This window comes from Onychomys torridus, chromosome 18 (genome assembly GCF_903995425.1).
Source record: "Onychomys torridus chromosome 18, mOncTor1.1, whole genome shotgun sequence".
NCBI classification, from domain to species: Eukaryota; Metazoa; Chordata; class Mammalia; order Rodentia; family Cricetidae; genus Onychomys; species Onychomys torridus.
Window position 1 is genome coordinate 62,928,348 of NC_050460.1, and position 9,653 is coordinate 62,938,000.

Consider the following 9,653-nt stretch of genomic DNA (forward strand, 5'->3'; position numbering starts at 1 on the left):
GTTGAGAACACTGGCTGCAGGGCTGGCGAGATGGCTCAGCTGTTAAGAGCACTGCCTCCTCTTCCAGAGGACCTGGGTTCAATTCCCAGCACCCACATGGTGACTTACAACCATCTGTAACTCCAGTTCCAGAAGTTCAACACCCTTACACAGATGCACATGCAAGCAAAACACCAATGTTCATAAAGTACAAATAAATAAATGGTTAACAAATAAAACACTGACTGCTCTTGCAGAAGACCTAGGTTTGGTTCTTAGAACCCACACTATAGCTCACAACTATTCTAGTGAACCCAAGACCCTCTTCTAACTTCTGATGGATTAGGCATGCACATGGGATACAGACACAGACACAAATGCAGCAACACTTACAGACATAGAACAAAACACACACACACACACACACACACACACACACACACACACATATATATATATATCCATAAACATAATATATGTTATATACATTAAAGAATCAGCATGGGGTCTTGCCTTCCTAGTAAGTCTAAAGCCCTGGTTTTCATCCCCATAAGCCAAGTGTGGAGGTGCAGGCATGTAATTCCAGCTCTCAGGAGGTGGAAGCAGGAGGATCAGAAGTTCAAGGTCATCCTCAGCTGTGTCGTGAGTGCTTGACAGACAGATCTGCAGGAGACTTCCATTAGAGGGTGTGTGAATGTTAAATAACATTTTCAAAACACGAATGTTTAGGTGAGAAGAGTGCCTTTGTAAATCTCTTTAATGTCTGGGGTCCTAGGAGATACCAGAAGGGGCTGAGGTATGTCTCAGCTTCAGAGTGCTTGCCCAAAAGGCAGAAGGCCAGGTATCCACCCCTCGAATGGGCGGGGTGGGGGAGACCACGGGATGGCCCCATCTGTGTAGGTAGTGTGCTGTTCAATGATGCTAGACCACACTAATGGTTCATAGATGTGGACTTGTTTATATGTTCTCTTGTGTAGCATGAGGCTTCTAACATCCAGTAGTCAAGGTCCTCAGTTTCTATGAGGAGACGGAAACATGGAGAGAGATGAAGCCCAGGCAGGGCCACACGGTCACCAGCAGACGTGGTTTGGACCCAGGCAGCCCGTTCTGGAGCCCAGTCTTTAGTCATAACCTTGTCCTTGGGGGCTTCTGTGTGGAAGCAGAATTGGCTGTAGAGAGGTGACCAGAGGAATGGTGTTTTCCTGGTGATGGCCCTCCCTGTCGGTTTAGCTATCTGAGTGGAGAACAGGACACTGGGAATCAGGCTCATCCAGCCTGTACACCCGAGGCAGGGCTGGCTTCGGTTGGTGTGCCCTGAGAAGCTGATAAGACCCTAGCCAGGGAAGCCCAGCAGAGCACTTAGTGATGACGACACTGTGTCTGCTGAGGGCCTGGTTGCTCAAACTAGACCTCGAACCAGGGTACGTTCTTCTGTTGCTGAGTGCAGAGCCTCAGGGTTCCCCTGCTAAGGGGCAGTTGGGTTAACTGATGAGGATGAAGGTGATGAGGATGGCGGCTGCCTGATGTTCAGGAGAGGCTGAGGGGGAAATGCTTGATGGTCCAGATCCAGTTTCCTCTGAGATCTTAGCCCAGCATCCTCCTCCTCCTTGGTGTATCTTTAAATAATGTCAGCGAGAGCACTTTAGACATTCTGAGCTCAGGTGGGCTGGTGCTCTTCATTGGTTTCCAAGCAGCTTGTAAACATCTTCCTTTACCACCTTAGACCCCGCCTCCCTCTCTTCCTCTTCCTTCCTCTCCCTGCCCCTCCCCCCCTTCATCACAGACACAGTAGTTTTCCTTGGTAAAAGCTGCACCCCGCACAGGGGAGGTTTGGGGGCTCCCTTCCTCCAGAGGCTGTGGGCTCCCTTTTCTTCTGGCACATCTTTGGCTGAATTCTCTCTTTCCCTAGAATCCTTGCAAGGAAAAGAGACTAATTCTCAGCATCTGGCTGAATTAAAATAATTATATGTGAGCAGCTTTGCAACTCCAGCTTTGGGTGGGAGGCTCAAAGGGGGAGGGTGGGCTGTGGGTCTGCAAGGCGCGGGGCTTCCTGCCTTCAGCCTGGAGCCTGCGTGGGTGGCCAGGGACAGCAAAGGATGGAGTGGATGCCAGCCTGTCACAGGCTTACTTTAGTAAGTAAAAGAAAAGCCTTGCTCGTGTTGAATATCAATGCCAAGACAGTTCCTACAATCAGATTGGATACAAATACAGTTGGGGGTCCTTACGTTGACGGGGTCAGCTCCCTAGTCACCCACATTTCCCCATGCCCAGCGGGGATACTGATGTATTTCTGCAAAGTCCTCAGCTTCCTAAGGCTCTTGTTGATAAACATACCTTATGCTGGAGCTTGAACCATGGACCCTGCTCAGGATGGGCAAGCAGTCCACCACTGAGCTATGTCGCCAGCCCTCTTTTTTATTTAAAAAGAAAGAAAGAAAGAAAGAAAGAAAGAAAGAAAGAAAGAAAGAAAGAAAGAAAGAAAGAGACAGAGAGAGAGAGAGAAAGAAAAGAAAAGAAAAGAAAAGAAAGAAAGAAAGAAAGAAAGAAAGAAAGAAAGAAAGAAAGAAAGAAAGAAAGAGGGGAGACCATGTGTGGTGGCGCATGCCTTTAATCCCAGCACCTCAGAGGCAGAGGCAGGCAGATCTCTGAGTTCCAGGCCAGCCTAGGCTATATAGTGAAACCATGTCTCAACCAGAATAGGCCAGGGACAATTTCTCAATAACTTGGACCGGTGGCCCTGTAGGTTCTGTGGGTTTGTAGCCATCAGTGGAGAAGCCGGCTTGGAGCATTGGAATTGGAATTCAGAGAGATGGAAGGTGCCGGCTGCACAGGCTGTGGAAGGCCAGGACTCCTCGGCTTTTCTGGTTGGTTAGATTGTCATGATTAGTAATCATCCTTCAGGATGCCGGTGGGAATGGGGAACTGCTTCCCCTGTACCAGCTAGGGAAGTCCAAGCTTCATACTGTAGCATCCTGGGGTCCCCTCACCCGGGAACGTCTCTAGACTGCTCAGAAATGCATTTGTTTCACGTCAGAAAGTAAATGTTTCACCCCCTCTGCCTGCTGTCCCCCAGAGTTCTAATTTAGTGTGAGACATGCCAGCTGGTAATCCCAGCCTCTGCCCCTGCTCTCCACCCTGTCAGACCCACTGCCTCTTTTTATAACGCATACTTCACGGCATTCTTGATCCCGAAGGAAAATCTGTGGGCATTTGACTATGTATGTGCCCATGTGGAAAAGCAGGCAGGAGGTAAGAAGTTCTTGCAGCCAGCTCCCTGGGAAGCAGGTAGCCTATGCGAAGGCCCTGGAGTCAGGAGAGAGAGGTGGTAAGGGGTCCGGCGGGCTGTGGGTGGGATGGTGGCAAGAGGGGCTGGATTCTTTTTCTTTTCTTCTTTCCTTGCCCCTTTGTTTTATGGGGGATAGGATTTCAAGATAGGGTTTCTCTGTGTAGCCCTACCTGCCCTGGAACTCACTCTGTAGACCAGCCTGGCCTCAAACTCAGAGATCCTCCTGCCTCTGCCTCTCTGCTTGGATCAAAGGTGTGCTGTGTGTGCCCAGGGAGGGGCTGGATTCTGTGAAACCTTCCAGCCAGGGAGTTCAGGGGACTGGAGGGTGGTGTTTCTCCTTGCTGCGAACTTTGGAACGGAATGGCCATGGGAGAGAAGGAGAGAGAGAAGAGGAAGCCGTGGGTGAAGTGGGTGTGGGGTATGGGTCCTCTGACACTCAGCTGCATTCAGGCTGAAGGGTAGGGAAGGCGTGTCGCCCCTTCTAGAACAGACATGAGCATCCTCCCTAAAACGCAATGTATAATTTCTTAGTCTCAGAAATAATTTCTCTAGTCAAATCAAAACAAAACAAAACAAAAGCGCCGTCTCTGATGCTTAAATATATGTGTGTATGTAATATCGCATTAACCATGTTAGCCTGGGGAGACGGTTCAGTGGTGAAATCACTTGCTGCACAAGCAGCGGGACCACAGGTCACATCCTGAGAACCCACGTGGATGCTGTGTGGGCGTGGTAACCCGGTAACTCCAGCCTCTGAAGGTGGAGATGGACCCCCCTCCCCAAGAGCAAACAAGCTAGCAAACGTAGCCACAGTAGCCTGCTGCAGGTTTGATTGACACCTGCCTCATAGAATAAGATGGAAAGTGATCAAGGAAGGTGCCCAACATCAGCTTCTCCTCAAGCCTCTACACACTCAAGCACATAATGCACACGCACTTGCACATATGTGTACCTATACACGTGAATGTCCATATATGGGTACACACATGTGGGACAGAACAAAGAAAAAATACAATGTTGATTCTGCACAAGTTGGGAAATATAGAAAAATTGCCCAAAGATAATCATTGTTACTGACATTTGGATGACTTTTTTATGGCTGCATATATACATCTTCTGGGGTACAATTTGGTACGTAGTGGTTTTGTTTTGAGACCAGGTCTCTCTGTGTAGCTTCTGCTGGCCTGGAATTTGCTATGTAAACCAGGCTGGTCTCAAACTCGCAGAGGTCCTCTTGCCTCTGCCTCCCAAGTGCTGAGATTAAAGGTGTGCACCGCACTACCAGCCAATATGGTACCTAGTATTTGGGCTTCAAGTTCCTGCTACTAGTCTTAGAAGTGAGTATTTCATAGCTACCTGTTATCCTCATTGGATGGGTGGACCATTGTTTATTGAATATAGTTTCTCCTGTGATACATTTAAATAATACTGCATTGAACATCCTATCCTTTTTTGTTTGTTTTTATATGTATTTATTCAGTGTGTGTGTGTGTGTGTGTGTGTGTGTGTGTGTGTGTGTGCCGTAAAAGCATGTGTACATATGCCACAGGAAGCATGGGGAGTTTCCTCCTTCCACCATGTGGGGCTTGGGGATGAAACCCAGCTTGTCAGGCTTGGCAGCAAGCACCCTTACCCACTGAGTCATCTGTTTGTTTATTTCTGAGACACTGCCTCATTCTATAGTCCACGCTGGCCTAGAACTCCTTCTCCATCCCACATGGGTCTCAAGCTCCCAGCAGGGCTCCTCCTCCTGGGATCCCACGCATGCGCCGCCATGCTCACCTCCTCTTCTAATTGTTTTCGGTTTTCTTCCGAGCAATGGATTTAGGTCAGCTTCCCAGGCTGCAGGCTCGGTGGGAGGAAAAGTGGTCAGCGGAGGGTCTTCAGCTTCCAAAGGATCAAATCAGCAGACCCACAGCTGACTGGGTTGTTTGGGAAGTCGGTCATCCCCCAACAAAGAAAAGCCAGCTTGACCCCAAGGCCCTGTCACAGTTAGTGTAACCAACAAAGGCTCTGTCTCCCCGGGCTGTGTGACCGCCACCTGTATCTGATGGACATCGGCACAAGGCCTCCGTGCTGATACCCGCCTCATCTATCTCTCTCTGTCTCTCTTCCTTTCTCTCTCTTCTACCCCGCTCCCAACCCCCAAACTCTCCTTGGCTCCAAGTTGAGTCACCTCCTGATAGATTTGATGTGTGAGTGTGTGTGTGTGTGTGTGTGTGTGTGTGTGTGTGTGTGTGTGTGTTGGGGAGGGGTGTATGCACACACATGTGTACAGTCCCATGCAGAGTCCGGGGAAGGACATCAGGTGTCCTCCTGGATCACTTTCCACCTTGCTCCTTTGAGGCGGGATCTCTCCCTGAGGACACTGCAGGGCTTTTGTTTGTGTGGGTAGGCAGGCATCTGGCGAGCCCCAGATGTTCCCGACTGTGACCCCCACAGCACTGGGGTGACAGGTGCTCGTGAGACTGTCTGGTTTGTTCTGTGGGTGCTGGGATCTGAACGCAGGTCTGCGTGGCTGTGCAGCAAGTACTCCTGACACTGAGCTGTCCGTCTCTGTGGCCCTCTTTTGTGGTTGTTGTTTATTTGTGTGTTCATTTTGAGATTGTCTCACTAGGTGGCCCTGGCTAGCCAGGAACTCACAGAGATCTGCCTCTGCCTCTCTGACACTATGCTATGCCTGGTTCCAGCCCTCCTTTTTTTTTTTTTTTTTTTGCCGGAGCTGAGGATCGAACCCAGGGCCTTGTGCTTGCTAGGCAAGCGCTCTACCACTGAGCTAAATCCCCAACCCCAGCCCTCCTTTTTAAGTAACTGTGTGTGTGTGTGTGTGTGTGTGTGTGTGTGTGTGTGTGTGTTTGCATATGTATATGTGGGCATATGTGTCTTTGTGTATGTATGTGTGTATATGCATGTGTATATGCATGTATATGCATGTGTGTATGTATACATTATATGCATGTGTGTATGCATGTATGTGCATGCGTGTATATGCATGTGTGTGTGTACATGTGCTTGTATGTCCATGTGCATGTAGAGGCCAAAAGACAGCCTTGGTTATCATTCCTCAGGCACTGTCCACCTTCGGATTTTAGACAGGCTCTCACCAGCTTGGAGCTCACCACTAGGCTAGGCAGGCCAGCCAGTGAGTCCCAGGGTCCCCCTCTCTTTGCCTGTCCAGTGCTGGAATTGCAAGCTTGAGCCACCATGCCCAACAGTTTACCATGGGTGCTGAGATTTGAACTCAGAATCCAGCTCTTTACTGACTGAGTCATCTCCCTAGCATCCTGATCCCACCCCTACAGACTCTCTCTCTCTCACATACACACACACACACACACACACACACACACACACACAGAGCGCCTTTTTATCTAACTGAAAAGAACAGTGTGCTAATTCTAGGGACTCTGGAAAATCCAGCAGACCAAAAGGCAATAGATAACACCGTTCGAGGTCCCATTGTCCATTTAAAAACGTCCTCAGGGTTGGCTTGTAAGTTGATAAAGAACTCAGGTGCCATTGTTTGCCAGGTGTGTGACTCCAGGCAAGTGACTTGACTTTCTGTGAATCAGCTGCTTTGTTTATGAAAAAGTTCCTCGTTCAGCATTTAGTGTTTATCACAGATTTTTTTTTTTTTTTTTTTTTTTTTTTTTTTTGCCTTGATTCTTTTTAGTGATGTTAAAACACTTATTTTGACCATCGGGTCTTTGAGGTGCCCTTACGTTTTACATTTACCTCCTGACCCAAGGGCAGCACAATGGGTACCATGCCTGCTGACCTCTGGGTCTGACCTCTGACCTCCTCAGCCTTCTTCCATGGCTGGGAGGGCTGAGGTACTGGAGGAAGCCTGGCCCTGCTGCAGAGAAAGGCTGCCTGCTGAATCTCCAAGGCAGAGCAATTAGCATGCGGGGATATGCAAATTGAAGCAATCCTGCTGTTCTAGAGAAACTTAATATGTTTTTTAAAAAGATAGGGTGAAAGGCAGAAATTGCAGGAAATTATATATCTTGGGAGCGGGTTTTATCTTCCCTGCCACTGATTCCCACGGGCTCCCAGGCTGGGAACAGCATCTATTGGGCTCAGAGAGCCCCAACTCAGCATCAGATCCCCAAATCCGACTCTCACAGGAATCCTGGGATCCAGGCCATCAGCACCACTCTCCCAGCTTCCTTTCAGATCCACACGGTGTCAAGAGTTCAACCCATCTGCTAACTGCACTGATGGGGAACAGGGGTGGTTCAGATCATCACCCCCTCCCCAGGCACAGGCTGTGATGCAGGTCAGGGATAAGGCTTGGCCAGCGTGTGCCAGCCCTCAGGTCCCATCCTCATCACAGGCCGGGACCTTGAGCCATTCCTGTGCCCAGGACTTCCCCACTGAGTGCCCACCAGGGACCTTTGCTTTGGTGACAAGCTGGAAATCTCTCTGAAGGTCTGTCTTGCCTTCCAGGGGTCCTTTGTCGAGGTACAGCAGTCACAGTGGGCTCTAGGCAATTGTTGCTGGATCTAGATTGTGTGTGTGCATCTCTGCGTGTTGGAGAAGAGCCTGCTGAGCCTCCCTTATCTACCATAGACAGGAAACCTGCTGTCACACTGTCATGCCCTGGCTGAGCTTTCCACCCTGCTGGAGTTCAGAGCCTTTTTTTTAAACTAGTTTGCACAGAGGCCCTTCTAAACGAATTTCACACTCCTCTGCCTCTGCCATTGGAGGTTATAGGACATAATTAAGCTTGCCAGGGGATGCAGGGTCATTGTTTAGAATTTCAGTTACGCATCTCTGGAGCTGTGCTGTGTGGCTTCCAGCAGGGGCATTTCCAGTTCTGTGCTTCCACCTTCTTGGTCTTTCCTTTATTTCTTACACTTTGTTTGTGTTGCATGTGTACATGTATGGGCACACGTGTGCATGGCACGCGTGTGCATGGCAAACGAGGGTCAGAGAACAGTGTGCAGGAACTGGTTCTTTGCTCCCACTGTGTGGGTCCCTGGGATCGAGGTTACTCAGGCTTAATGGCAGGAACTCAGCCTCAGTGGGCCCTTGTATGAGTGTGTGTGTGTGTGTGTGTATGTGTATTAGTCAGGCTTAGTGGCAGGAACTTAGCCTTAGGGGGCCCTTTTGTTCGTGTGTGTGTGTGTGTGTGTGTGTGTGTGTGTGTGTGTGTGTGTGTTAGGATTTCACTATGGATTCCCCCCGGGCTGAGTAGTCTGCAACTCTATGTAGACTAGGCTGTCTGTGAACTCAAAGAGATCTGCAAGCCTCTGTCTCCTGAGTGTTGAACCCCTCTTCCACATAAAACAGGAGGGAGCCCAGCGCCCACCCCCTGAATTGTTGACAGGATGAAATGAACGTAGACTTAAAGGTAGCGGTGTGGAGATGGCACCGGGGGTAAAAGCGCTTGCTGTACCAGTGTTGAGGACCTTTGAATCCCCAGAACTGGATACTCAGTGTGAGCGGCTGTCATCCCAGGGTTCCTACAGCAAGGTGGGAAGCTACAGGCCAGTCCTCAGAAGCTTCAGGGCCGTGAGACAGTGAACAACAGAGACCGTGTCTAAACGAGGTGGAAGGCAACTAATATCTTGGTTGCCCTCTGCCTTCCACAAGAATGTCCACATTCTCTCTCTCTCTCTCTCTCTCTCTCTCTCTCTCTCTCTCTCTCTCTCACTCTCTCTCTCTCACACACACACACACACACACACACACACACACACACACGCTTGCATTCACACATGCATGCACGCCTCCCCCCCCCCCACACTTTTAAAATTGGTGGGTGTGTTATATACAGCCTGGTTATACTGCCAGCCCCCATTGTTCTGTCACTGTTCCGTCTTCACTGGTCATTCACCTCCACAAGAGAGCAAGGAGAAGCTGATGGACAGCAGGCCGGACCCCAGGGTCTTCAGGCAAAGCTTGCCTCTCACTGGGGACGCCACATTGGGCTAGGTGAAAAAGTGAACATTGATTGACATCTGCCATGCCTGGCCAGGGTTCCCCACAGCTGGGGGGTGGGGGGGCAGGGCTCTGAAAGGGCAGAGCCAAGGAGTAGGGTGGGGGACTTGTGTCCTGAGAGGTAGGTAGGGGTGGGGTAAGCCTGAAAAGGATGAAGCCTGAGGGAGCAGAGTCTGAGAGAGGCGTGACCCTACCTACCCAGGAAGTGGGCAGGGTCCTCAGAGGGCTTGGCGGCCTCTTTGCAGATGTCAGGGCAGTGGGGCAGGGAGCTGGTCTGGGGGTCAAAATTAGCTCTGCTTGATGAGCTTGGTAAGCCTCCTCTTATCCCCCCCATCCCCTTCCCTACACCCCCCTGTTCCCCACTATGAGCCTTTGGCCCCTGATTTATTCCTTGTCCCACTCACCTCCCTTAGGGTGTTGGGTGGGAACACTGGTTAGTGGG

The 9,653-nt window shown here is 50.1% G+C and overlaps 1 protein-coding gene and 1 non-coding gene across 3 annotated transcripts in view; one reads left to right on the plus strand and one right to left on the minus strand.

Annotated features, from left to right (window-relative positions):
* Positions 1–9,653, plus strand: part of Cpne5 (copine 5) — a 63,716-nt gene that overhangs the window by 38,836 nt on the left and 15,227 nt on the right. The gene's annotated exons all lie outside the window — the stretch shown is intronic.
* Trnaa-agc lies at positions 5,980–6,060 on the minus strand. Its single transcript has one exon. It is a non-coding gene; the product is annotated as a tRNA-Ala (tRNA).